The sequence below is a fragment of the Apus apus genome, chromosome 4, assembly GCF_020740795.1.
Source record: "Apus apus isolate bApuApu2 chromosome 4, bApuApu2.pri.cur, whole genome shotgun sequence".
Taxonomy (NCBI): domain Eukaryota; kingdom Metazoa; phylum Chordata; class Aves; order Apodiformes; family Apodidae; genus Apus; species Apus apus.
In genome coordinates, this window is record NC_067285.1 from 60,236,836 (window position 1) to 60,250,521 (window position 13,686).

General features: G+C 42.9%; 1 protein-coding gene across 1 annotated transcript in view; it reads left to right on the forward strand.

The window, feature by feature from the left end:
- The first annotated feature begins 354 nt into the window (after positions 1-354).
- The window catches only part of SLC20A2 (solute carrier family 20 member 2), a 58,653-nt gene continuing 45,321 nt past the window's right edge, over positions 355-13,686 (forward strand). Inside the window, exon 1 of the mRNA XM_051618467.1 lies at positions 355-443. The gene's annotated coding sequence lies outside the window, so the exon portion shown is untranslated. The remainder of the gene's footprint in view (positions 444-13,686) is intronic.

Sequence of the window (13,686 nt, forward strand, 5' to 3'; positions counted from 1 at the left end):
AAAACATGGCCTGGGCCGCCCTCACAGCAGACGCCTGAGCTGCAGCCTCGCCGGGTGGCCCCTTGACGGCCTCCCGCGGGTGACCCAGAGCAGCAGTGGGGCCGGGGCTGGCGGGAGGGAGCGCCGTTCCCCGGCAGCGGCGGGGAGAAGCTCCGGGCCCGCGGCGCCTCGTCTCGCCCGGCCTCCTGGTGCCTCTTCCTTCGCACGCCGCTCCGACCGCACGAAGGCCGGGCTCCGCATCCCCGCCCCGCTCCTCAGCGTTGTTCACGCGGGGCAGACCCCGCTCCGGCCCCGGCCCCGCCCGCCGGCCGCGTCCCCGTCCCCCCGCCGGAAGCGGCGCCCTTCCCTCCCGCGCAACCACTTCCTGCCGCCGCTTCCGCCTCCGGGCCGCCCCGGCTGCTCCTGCTGGTGCCGGTGCCGGGAGCCGGAGGCGCCGCCGGGCGGTGAGTGGGGCCGCGGCGGGACGCGCGCGCGGGGCCGCCGCCTGCCCGGGCCGCGCGGGGGCTGCGGTTGGCGGGGGCGTCGTGGGGCGGGAAGGGGCCGCCCCGGGGAGAGCGCGGCGGGAAGGGGCGGCCGGCGCGGAGGCGCCGCGGGGCGGGCGGGCTGTCCCCTCCGCCCCCTGCCCCGGCCAGCCCGCGGGCGCCGCCGCGCTGCCCCGGCGCGGGGGCCGGGGGCGGTACCGGGAGCTCGGCCCTCCGGCCCACCCGAGCGGGCAGCGCGGGGCGAGCCCTTCCCCGCGGCGCCCCGGCCGTGGCGCTCCCCGGGCCGCTGTCCCGCCGCCATGCGGTGCGGCTCCGCCGGCTGTCGCGGCGGGTCAGAGCGAGCCCCTTGCTCGCAGTTTGCTCCGCTCAGGCTGGAGCGAGCACCGCTGCGGTTTGCCTCCCGGCCGAGCTGGAAGCGCTTGAGTGAAGCCCCTGGAAGTGCCGAGCGGCCTGCAGCTGCCTCTTGTATTCGTAACCTCAGGTAGCGGCACAAGCATCTCACAGATGTACTTGGCAAGATCAAGCGCTTTTAAAGAGAAGCAACAAACCCAAAAGCTTTTCCAGGGCACTTTTATCTTCTGTATTTGCTAGGGCGTTAGAAGGATGCCGCTGCTTGAGCCGTGGGCGAAGGGCAGGTAGTCCTTTGTTCTCCTCTCTTCAGTGTAGCTGTCGAGGTTCTGTCTCAGCAAAACTATACCCTACTTTGTTGGGGTTTTTCCGTTTCAGTTTTGCAGTACAGCTATGCTTTGGGACAGAAAGTGCAGTCAACTTTTGAAATTTTACATCCAATTTCTGTAGTGATTTTTACCTGTAGCTCGCAGTGTTGTGTGTAGAAAATAGTGCTTTCTTTAATTGGTAATAAAAAATCAGTGCCTAAAAGCAGAGGCAGATAAGTTAGATAAATAGATGTGTTTTTTGTGTCCGTTTGTAGTAGTTGGGCTTGTAGACATGCACAGGATTCTCAAACTCTCGTGGAACTTTGTTTGTGCTGAATTATTAGATGCCTTGGATGAGGAAGGCCTGTGTGACCTTTGAAAAAAAAACTGTGGCAAAGTTATCTTTAATTTTGCTTTTTTTTTGAGAATGCTGTACAGAGGCAAATCTTTCTAGCTTATCCAGTACTGTTTAGAAAGCTATTACGATACGTAGATTTAGATTTAGCTTTTCAGGTAGATCTTTATAAATTCTGTGTCAGGCTCAAGGGAGTCTTAAGTATTTGTTAGCCATGAGGGTGGCTATATATGTTTAAAGCTGAAGGCATTGTGAGCTCTGTGGGCCTTGTAGAGAAAATATCTTTCCCTTGTGCCATGAGCATTTTCAGTTTCAGTCCAGTGTTACATGCCCAGATAGTATGAATTGGCACGTGCTGCCCAAGCCCACCTGTGAATGCAGCCTGTAGCAGCTGCCCTGGTCCCTTATAGCCATAAGACTTACAAATTTAAACAGTGTGACGCTTAGGTGATGCTAAACTTGCTCTCAAACTTCCAAAACTGCCTGGTCCATTGAGAAGACCTACAGAGCTACAGCCTTTGCTGTATGACTTGTACTGCTGGTGCCAGTAGAAGCTCTGAAAAGGGGCAGAAGATCCCAGTGCCTTCGCCCGAGGATGGTTTGCAGGGAAGCTTCTTCAGTGCAGTGCAAAATTATTCGCTGAGAATATTCTAACCTATGATGGAATTTTCTGTAATTTGCATTTTACGTATATGATAAAGCAGCATTGTCCAAAAGCCCAGTGACAGCACAAGGCTCTGGAATGTCTTCCTTGTTGCCTGGGAAGTTTATTCATGTTAGTTTACTTCCGTGAGCATAATCGCTCCTTTTAAAGTCCTCCTGAGCCTCAGGGGTGCCACTGCTATTAAGCTGAAATTATACACGCTGCAGAGAGAAAGGTGGGTATGTTGCAACTTAAGCTCTCTTTTGGAGGAGTTTAAAATATTTTGCCCCAGCCCTAATTTCTACATTAAAGAGATTGAAAATTGTCACTACGTGCTTTCTTCAATGAGGAAGAAGTACCTTGTTGGAAAACACATAATTAACTCCTTTATGTCTTTGGCCAGTTACACCTAAAGAGCAGTAGTGCTAGGAGGAGGCTTGCTGACTCTTCAGGCATGGTTACTTACGCTCCAAAGCAACATTGCCTTTCCCCTCCAAACACTTAAAGCATGTTTTAGTCGTGGTAAGGAACCTGGGTGATGTCAGCTAGTTTATTAACGTAGTCACTCAAACAAAAAGGCAGCAGTTGACCTTGTCCTCGAGACAGGGCTGCCACTGAAGAGCAGAAGGTTTCAGTACCTAAGGCCCCTGAGAATGGAGGTAAGATCCTTCACTTTGCAGCCTCTTTTCTGTTGTGGCTTAAGAGTTAAGGGTTAAGAACAGATTTCTTGTAGTCTAACAAGCTTCATGAGAAGCTGGTGTCACCTGGGTCAGTGGGACGCCCTGCTGGCTGAGGGACAGATCCTGGGTATGACCAGAGATGCTGACTGCTAGCAGAACACTCCAAAGCCAGCACAAATGACACATGAGAAATCTGACATGGGGGAGTGGAAATCTGTGCTACTTCTTCTGTAACAGAAGACAAGAAGAGGGGAGAAAAAAATAACATGTCGTGTTAAGAGCAAAAGGCTCAGGATTTTTTTAGTAATACTTTTTCCAACTTGCTGATAAAAAAAAGGCCAATAAAACTTTTCAATGCTCAGTTGTTTCTATGAAATCTGTGTTTACAAGGAAAAGGCTAAGAATCTTTTTAAGAATCAAGGTGCTTTGCTTGTTTTTTTGCAAGGAATGTCTAAGCTTTGGGTGTTACTTTAATAAAAATAATTCTTGATCTTTTTATGGGATATCTAAACTCTGGGCGTTACTTTAAGAAAAATAACTTCAAACTCCAAGATTAACAGAATTGCTAAAAAGAATTAGTTCTCAATGAGAAAAACAATAAACTGAATTTGGAATTTCTGAACCGAGCCCTTGAAGGCAGTTTGTGGCAAAACTCCAGAAAAATAATAAAAAAAAGAATGTTCCGTTTTTATAAAGTAGCCATATATCTTCTTTCTCTATTATGGCTAGGCACTGCATTGAAAAATTATTCCCCCCTTGCAGAAGGCAAGACATGAGATGTTTTGGGAGAACTGGGTTTAATTTTAATCTAGTAGCAAAACTGATTAAGAATGCTAAAAGGGGGCTGCTCAAATTAGGGATTTTCCGAAACTGAAGTCTGAGAAAATGCCTTACGTTTGCACATCTGAAGAAAAACTTAGACCCTGAGTCCCTGAAGAAGTCAGATTCTGTCAGGCTGTCAGACTTGCTGGAACTGGTTTTAGACATCCATGATGTATAAAAGGCACATGTGGATGTATACCTTGCTCGTTGAGAAGACCAAGGTTTGGACAAGATTATAGAAACATTTGTCTTTTTCTGTAGTGGAATAGAATGAGTGTTTTGAAGAGACCCGACCGGCAGGATGGCTGTTATTTCTTTCCAAAATATCCTCTGGATCATCCTGAGAACATAGTTTGTAATACTCTCTTGACTGACAGTGTAGGGTGTGAAGCATAAGTTCCTTAGCAGGAAAGATGTATGTTGGTTGTGCAATGGGAGACTCCATGTGATCTCGTTATTTATGGGACTTCTCTCAGATGTCTTTCTGGGACTTGAACAGCTGCTGTGAACTTTACCCAGCACAGAGTACTTGGTATGTTTGAACGACTGTTTTGCTGTTGCTCAGATCATGGTATACGCTCCAATGAGCGATATTAGAACCAGCTTCTGTGACACAAGTTGTAAAAGCAGAGCAGAACTTAGGGAACCCTCTTAACTGTTTGATTAAAAGCTTGAAGGGTGGAAAAAGTAAGAATATCATCTAATATAGCTGTGGATGGTAGGCATCATGGATAGCTGAAGGCATCCAATTTCTTTATACTGCAATATGGAAGGAAGGGTGGACTGACAGAAGGGGAAGACTTGCTTTTTCTTCTCAGAGGGAAGGTCAGAAGGGTTGAGGCAGAGGTGCAGGCTGTTTTAATCTTACCTTTTTTCTTCATCACAGTCTTGTTAAATGGTAGCAGTGGTTGTTTGCAGGAGCTTTCCATTGCTTTGGTAAAGAGCTGTGGCTCATTTTGCATTTCGATATGTGGCAGTGCCATTTGTAAGTAGATCCAAATCTACAGTCAGATGAGGTGTGGAATAATTGATGTTCTTAGCTCAACTAAATGACAGCTCATGTGATCTTTAAGTGGCCAGTGGATTTTTTTCTTAGGCAAACTATGTTCTGCTTGTGTTGCACATTTATTTAAGGCTAATTTTAGCACAACAGATTGAGAATTCTAGCAGCCAAAAATATCGTTGTTGAGTCCATGAAAAGATTTCCTTACCCAAACTCTGGTTTTGTGTGTGACAAGCAGAAAAGATCACATCTTTTTTAGTTCATATTCAGTAATGACCCAGAAGTGGTAAAAGCATCATACTCAAGACCTCCAAGATTACTTTTGCCACTGCTGATGGGAGAATTGTTCTGTATTATTACTGTCTTCTCTTTCAAACTCAGCAAATCCTGAAATGCCAAAGGCAAACCACTTAATGGCTGATCAGAGGACCTGGAGATGCTGGTATGCCAGTGCTTTGAAACTTGTGGCTTGGACTGCTGTTTGAGCATTGCCTAAGAGCATTGTAGAAGCGTACTTAGTTCAGTATGTCATCTTTACATGTGAGACAGAAGAATAGGAAAGCATTTATGGCCTTTTAGAGTACTAAGATCACCACTCTGTAACAGAGTTCTGAGACTACTGCATAACTATTAAACAGCACAGGGAGGTCATTGAGAAGTATGCAGTGGGACAATTTAACTGTCATTATTGCTCTAATCAGTACGTGATACTCAAATAGAGAAAAAAAATGGCATGTGGTTGTATTACTTAATGAGCTAACGGTTGGCAAAGTGATGCCTTTTACCAGTTCTGTTAGTGCTATTTTGATCATTAAAGAGCTCCATTTGTTTATGGACAGTAGGCTGGGACAGGAGTTTTCTCCCAAATGGTTGCTTGCCTGAAGAGTCTTCTAAAGAGGGATGAAATGGCGTAATTTTCTTTTTGTTTGAGGCAAAGTAGTATTCTCTTGACATAATTCACCAGTTCCAAGCCCGTAATCAAAACTCTTGTGGTAAAACAGTGATGGCGATGTGGTGTTTCTCACAGATGCTGTAAAAACTCTGTTATCTACTTGGGGGGCCATCTTCCCATGAGATATCAGCCAGACCTACTCTTTCTCTCCTAATGACTTTGAGATTAAGAGCCTGTGGCCTGGGGTCCAGAGTTTTAGCTCCAGAGGCTGGAAGAAGAAAATGCAGCCCACATAGTTACTGAAAGCAGGACTAGTGTTTTGGGAAGAAGAGAGGATCTAGAACCTCAGGTTTGATTTAAGAGTCTCCCGTCCTTGTCTGCTGCTTGCATACATAATTTTTTTTTTCATCAAACTTCTGTTGAATGAAAGTGCAGCTTGATACTCTGGTGCTTCTTGAAAGCATTGTGTGAGCAGACACAGCATTGACTAATCACATTGGAGCTTTAGTAAGTGCTTGGCATAATAACAATGATGAATATATCATGAGCTCATCCATAAGTAACAGCATAGGCTAAAATTACTGCACAGAGGAACCTGCTGCCAGGTTTATAGGCTAAAGTTACCGCACAGAGGAACCAACAGGATTGGTTTTGCTTGGTTGGATACTCGTTCTTCATTCAGGCATGGAGATGGGTGAAGAATTCTTTGCTCAGAGAGAGTGTCCTGGGTGACTTTGAAAAGCCCAGCATTGTATGCTTCTTGTCTGTTCTTTTATTATAACTAAATTTATCAGAGTCTCAAGGGCACAGAGTCTCAAAGAGCACAACACAGGGCAAAACAGTTCAATTACAAGGGCAGTAGTTCTGGAGTGGAAAATGCAAGAAAAGGAAGTGAGCTTGCAAGATTGGGAAGAGGGTAATGCCTAGTGAAATTCTGTTGGAGCTGCCAGGTTCCAGCGAATCCCAGAAATTTAGCATATAGAGGTGTTGGTTAATAGCTGATAGAAGTTGCTAAGTTGTTACCCTAAAGACCCTCAGATCATATTCTGGCTGTGTAAGAGAGCACAGTATGGCATTGGAGCTTATGGTGCAAGCTGGGCTGGAGCTATCCGAATGGGAAGAGAGGTGGTTAGTAACTGTGCCAGTTCCCATAGTGCAAGAACAAAGGGATGTTTAAATGAAATTTAAAATCAGAACATTTGAAACGTGGTATAATTATACCACATGATATTACTGAGGCCAAAAGTTTAGTCAGATTCCAAGCAGACCTGGATGTTTATATATGTAATGACAATGTCCAGAGTTGCAGCAAATAGGATTAAAAATAAATTAACGTATAAGCCTTCATGCAAATTGATGAGGTCAGGAAGGAATTTCCCCTTTGGGTGAATTACATCATTGTTGACTACCCGAGCTGTTCCACCTTATGAAGCATCTGGTCCCGATCACAGGAGGCAGAATTCTCAAACAGATGGACTAGCAATCCTACCTGTCACGGTAGTGCTTAGCTTACCCTGTCTGGGTAGGATCTTGTTGAAAGGGTTTTGAGGAGGTTTTTATTTATTTATTTAGGGTTTTCTGAGGCCACCTGTACTTCAGTGTATGTCTACTTTCTCAGTTTCTCATTGGCAAAAGAGGACAACTGTTGACCAAGTGCTTTTAAGGAATCCTGAGAAGTGCTTGCTAATACGTCAGCAGCAGCCTGCATAAGGGTGGAAGCTGTGATGGGCACATAAGGCATTGCGGTCTTGCTCCGTAGATTAAAAAGTAGCTCTGTGGGCAGCTGAAGTAGTGAAGATGAATTTCCTGCTGCTTTCTCAGTTTTGGTGGCACTGTGGTACCTTAAACATCTTCCCTTCTTTTGTTCCATTACACAGCAATGCTGTTAGAATCCCGATTTTCCCAATAGCACAGTGCCTGAGCGGCCTCTCACCACCTTGGAGTTCTTGGGTATATTTAATCAAAACATGATGGCTCCCTGGTGTTTGTGAACCAGGCACATTGCTCAGGGGGCTGGCTGCCTCAGTTGTTTATTCTGCAAGTCTGTTGTAGGAACTGAGCACCCATGAAATCTCTATGTTCTTCCATCAAATTAACTTGAAATTGACCTTATAATACATGTTTCTGTCCATGGGAGAGTAACTGTTATGTAACTGTTGTTTCCTTGCAAAACAAGGAACAATGTCAATCTTCCAAGCAAGTTGCTGTGGAATACTTTTTCTCTCCAACAACTAGGTGCATGAAGTTACACCAAATAATTGAGGCAGATGTGCCTTTAAAGCATGCACTGTTTAATCTTAAGACTTTCCCAAGGCATAAGGGGAAGGCTTCCTTGCCAAAATACTGTAATTGAGTTAACAGTATGGGAGGCTTCTATGTTTTGTTACTCAGCTACAAAGTTCTTCTGCTGGTGTTGGCTGCTATGAAGATCAAAGTTAGAAGTACCAGCCTGGAGAAACTTGTCTCTTCCAAAGAGAATGAAGATTCCTTGGTTGTTTCAGGTGACAGCCAGCATCAGATCTTTTTGGCAATTAGTAATCTTTCTCTGCAGTTCTCTTTTCTGCATGCAACAGTGAACAGCCTGGATGTCTTGCAATGTGTATGGTGCATATGCTGAATGTAGACATCTGATTAACAAGCGAGGAAATAAATATTACATATAATTACTCGCCCGCAGTTAATTTCTGGTGCTGAGAGAGAATATGGAGTTATGATGATTATGGAACAGTGAAATTGTGGTTTCTGTCTCTTATATACAGTGATCGTCATGATAAAAAATTAAGGAGCACTGTGGTATAAAATAATTGGATGGTACCTGGACATGTTCTGGATGACCTGCTGATGGGACATGTGTGGCTGCCTTGGCTTTGTGCTCTGTAAGCTCTTGAAATTCGTGATTGATGCCTTTCCCAAATAGGCAATAGCATGTTTCTCAATAGCAGGCACGATCACTGAGGCATAGGCTTCCAGGCCTGTCTGCCTCTAAGCACTAGTGAGGGTAAGGATTTCTTGAAGAGTTCAGAATTGAAAGAATATGTATTTTTCTTGCCATGTAATCCCTATACAGCAAATACATTTCTGTCTGGTTACTTAACAGTTGTTATTTCGGCAATATCCACAGCATTGTCAGAGGGTTTCTTGCTTTGACCATCCAAGGCTCGGTTATCTTCTTTACTGCAGTTTTCAAGAACCAAAGCCAAGCTTTTTTGTGCTCAGATGGGACTCTGTCCCTACAGCTGTCACTCGTTTCTAGTGCAAGAGAGCTGAAAGAACCCCTTGTTTTTGCTGGAAGGAATCGAAGAAGGACTATGCTGTCTTTCTGAGTGAAGTGTGTATGGAGCATGCTGCTGTCAAGTGGTTTTGCAGAAGAAAGGAAGATTTCAAATGGGAGGTGGAATTCTGAGAATTTGAGATGGTAGCTGATAAGAAGTAGGATCTGCTCTGTCTCTGCTAGGAAGAGATCTTGGTGTTGATGTTTTATTTAAATATGGCCTTAACCCTAAAAAGGAGAGATAAAATTGCTTTCATACTCTTGTCTCTCAGAGCTGGCTGGCGGAATGGTTTTGGTGCCTGCTTACCTTCCCTGACAGTTTCACGGCTGGGGAAGCTGCAGAAATAATTTCTCCTGCACCCCTGTATTCAGCGCTTTGGCAAAATTGTGAGGCAGGCAAATGGTTTGGGCTGCTTGTTTGCCTGCAGGATGGCTGTGTCTCCATGTTGTGTGGGAGTCATCTCTCCACCTTTTTGTTGTTAGGCTTTGAGCAGTGCTGCTGTTGTCTTTGGGCACGCTTGATGCCAAGTTTTGGATGTCTGAAACAGATAAGCAAGTCCCATCCACCCCAACTCCAAACTTTAAGACACAATTTTGGGGGACAAAACCATTGAAGATACCTTAGGCCTTTGGCAGCTTGTAGTTAAACTGCTGTAATGTGGATGAAGCATCTTTTCTGATACTTGATAAGTGTGTAAAAATGCAGCCATACCGTGGAAGTTGCGTAGATTAACGAGCAGTGAGGAAAGTAGAGGAGAGGCTTACAGCTTTATTTTTCATCTCATTTATGGACTAGAGCTCTACTTACGTGGGCAATTGGTCCTGGGTAGAGCTAACCTGCATTGTTTTCAGTAGCAGATAAGTTAGTAGATGGGTCAGCGGTTTCTTTTAGTTGAGCTGGCTGCCGCCAACTCGTTTTGCAAGCTTGGCACCCAATGATGTTTTCCATAGTACATAAGGTGAGCTGGTACAGGATTTCTCCTGCTCATCATGTTGGGAATGGAGGTGCAGATTGGGAGATTTCTTTGGCTACACTGATTTTGGCACGCAATGTTTATCTACCTAGTTTGGTAAAACTTCGCTTTTGTGAAAGGAAATCTTATTTCCTAAAAGGAACTTGATTGAAAGTTGGGATTTTATTAAAGACACAGAGGCATATTATTATTCATCTTTCCTTGCTTCATCCCTGTGATGTTTCCTGTTTTGCTTCTTGAGATACAGGTGTCATGATGAGGAGCTTCTCAGAAACAGAAGTGGATGATGAGTGGAGATGAAGAAAACATACATTTAAGAAGTTGGCTCAAGTTTCCGTTACAGGCATGGAAAGTTTCTGAGACCAAGCCATGTGAGAAGAACATGAGTAAAGAAGAGGGAGATGTAGACCCAGACTTTCTAGAAGGGATTGCAGGATTTGAGAGGACGCTGCGCAAACATCACGTAGTTTGCTTGCTTATTCATTTACCTGCACCCTGGATTGTAATACCTGGCATATCTGTTTGGAAATTGAAAAATCCCCTCACATCTGTGTCTTTAATATAATCGTGGCTTCAAGCTTGTTTTAGGAAGAGCAGAACATTGCTGTCGTATTTATTTGTGGATTAGATAGCTGCTGCTTTGTACTTGAAATTATTTTATTTTTTGTAGAAACATATATTGAATATGAAGATCAGACCATGACTGTTACAAAACAGGAAATCAGGGGTTTTGCTTGCACTTGATAAACAGTTTTTGCATAAAGAAGTGTGATAGGTGCACAGGTGAAACAAAATAAATAAATAGTCATAGCCCTCTAATTTGAATAACCTTACAGTGTATTGTTTTTATGCTGTCCTTAAGCATAATTCTGACTTGTCAGAATCAAATATTGATCAGTTCAATATTTTTTATTTGACTGTTGGTCACAAAAATATTCCAGATGGGTAAGATTTCTTGGCAGGGCTGTGGGGTTTTAAGTGCAGATTACTTAGTATTGAGTTAGGGGAGACCTTTTTAGAAAGGCTTTTTTTTTTTTTTTTAAACATCTTGGCTGTTACAGGAAGTATCTCCAAGGAAATACTAGCCATGCAGTCCAACAAGCTACGATGCTGTGAACAGACTTAATTGTAGTAACTCTCTGATATGGAGTTACTAAGACTTTGACATATATGTGTTTAAAATTTTTAATTTAAATGTAATTTGCTATATTGGGCAGTGTTATTGATAGAGGCAAAGAGCATCTTTATTTTTCTTGTGAATCAGTTGGTTTATCCTTAATAAAAAGCTATGGTTATTTTTGCATACTGACCAAATATTTGGCCTTTCAGACTATGTAATTAGATGGAAGAGTAAAGCAGTTGTTAAAGGACTGTTTTTCTAATGAGAACAGTTTGAAGTAATGTAATTTTAGTTTCTTCCAAATAGATGTGATTAGTGTGTTGGAAATAGTTTTAAAGGGAACAATTGAGAGACAGTGGCTGAGAATGTGTCCAGCTTCTTTTGTAGCTAACAGTTACGTTTTTTCAGTCTGTCTACTTAGATTCTTCCATATAATTGAACAGTTAAATTACAATTGGATACAAAAACTATTTACACTTAGTAACATTTATATATTAAAATAGGTTTTGTTGTACAAATTGATAAGTAAATCAAAATGACTGTGAGAAAATCCTGGCCTATATTATTACTTTAATAGAAATTTGAATATGGGATAGAATTGTTTGTACTATTTAAAATGTTTTCGTGGATTTTTAGCTGCTGAAACTGAAATCAATAAACTTTAGTCACTGTTGTTGACTGAAACAAGTAAATCTGCACATTTCTGGTTTCTTCATTACATTCACCTAGTGTTTCTTTCAGCATTACTCCTTTCATGGTATTTGCCATCTTTAGACTGACCCACGAGGCACTCTTAGTGTGGGTTATTGCATGATCTTGTGGAATAATTTCTTCCACAGAGAACTGTGCCTCTGAGTTTGTGCAATTACTGTAAGCTTTCTGAATAAACCCTAGACAATACCAGGCAAAATAAAATCCTAGGATTAGTTGAGTAGCCAGTGGGTCAGCATGTAATTTTTTTTCACATTTTGAATATATTTGCCCGTAACTGATTATTGTGTTTTAAAGTAGATACAGAATGATCTTCTACACACCTGAATTTCATGTTAGATTAGTGACAGCAGGGTATCCCAGATTTAATGTACGTTAGTGAACAATATGGTCTGTTCCGGATTACTTTGGAGACTGGAAAATATTTTTGCTTGCTTGAGAACTTTTTTTAAATGGAAAGGATAATGTTTATTTTAAAATCCTGGTGCTTTGGACTTGAAAGAAACAATTTTGTAATATAGCTCAAAATTATTGTAATGCATTTGTGTGTGTTAAATGAAGTGATTCAAAGATGTCTGCTGAAGTTCTAAAGCAAGCAAAATAAAATTTCAGGAGATAATTGGTTAAACACTTGGAGACAGTTTTGATTGAAATATTAAGCCCATTTCAGGAGTAATGTATTCCACTGTTTCAGAGCATTAGTTTTCTTCACATAATTTTATTAATTTGATTTAATTCAATATCTGGTTAATTCAAGGCTGAGGAGCTGATTGACAGTTGAAAAATGGCATAATTAATTTTCTCTTTTTAATTTATGTGTAGAAGAGATGGAAGAGGAAACAACTTCTTTGACTTCTGAAGGTCTTGGTGACCAAAACCAGCCAGTTTATTAATAAATTCCTTGTTTACTTCTTTAAAAGAAAGATATTTTACATACTTTTTTTTCCCCTGAATATTCAGTGCTTTTTACATTATGATCTACTTACTTGTTTTATGGATAATAGCGAGTGATTTTTCTTTATCACTATGACAGAGGTAGACTCTGGTCCCTCCTGGGTCTTGCAAGAAACGTGCTCTACATGTGCTTCCATACTCCAGAGGATGCTCTTCACATGGTATGGTTGTCATACCTGGCTGCCATAGACTTTATTTTTTATTTTTAATTTTTTTAATTAGGTTATTTTCTCTTTTTGCTTGTTTTCTTGTTTTTGTTTTTTTTCCTGATACTTAAGCTCTCTGGGAATTTGCACTGTGCCTTAGAGTGGTGTGGATTTTCTCTCGATGCTTGTGTGGAGTGAAGAGGTCTGTGTCAGGGCTGTGCCATTCCCATTGTTGGGTGGTTAATTTTCTCCAAGGGAAATGCATAGGTCTAGAGAAGGCCCTGTGTGGGTGTAGCACGAGCCTGACATGGCTAGCTCTGGTTCTCACCCTTCTCCAGAAAGGCAGGGAAGAGGGAGCGTTCCTCCTGGCATCCCGTTTGCTATTCCTGACCTCTCAGCAACATTCACACTATTTTTCTTTTTCTGGGCAACTGTCAGGGTGCTGTAATGCATCACTGTCACCCGCACAGCTTAGCTATAAACACCTTTTTCAGAGGATGAGGCACACTAGTCACTGGCACAGTTTACTTGTGCTATGTACTCAAATATCTTCTTTTCTACCTTGATGACTTTCTCTTCTCTTTATAGCCTCTGTGTCAGCAAGCAGAGAAATTGTAGCTGCTCATGTGCTTGCTGCAGGTGAATATGCTCATCAGGTCACTGGAGGCAATGTGTGTCCCGTTATCCTGCCCGTACCTTTAGGAAGACCCTTTGTGCTCCACCTGGACATAGGCACTTGACCCACTGAAGCACAAAGGCTGATGCTGCTGTGGTTTGCTCCCAAGCTAGAAAAAGCCAGATAAAACATGGAGCAATCTCTCCATGAGCAGTAACTCATCTAAGGCAGAGAGCTCTTGGTAACAAGTTCCCTGATGAAGCTGCTATATTAAGCTGGTTTGGAGGTCCACTTTTCCTGTTTTTCAGTGCTAATTCTTGCACAGGAGAAGCATTGAAGCTGAGAGCATTTTCCTTTGTAG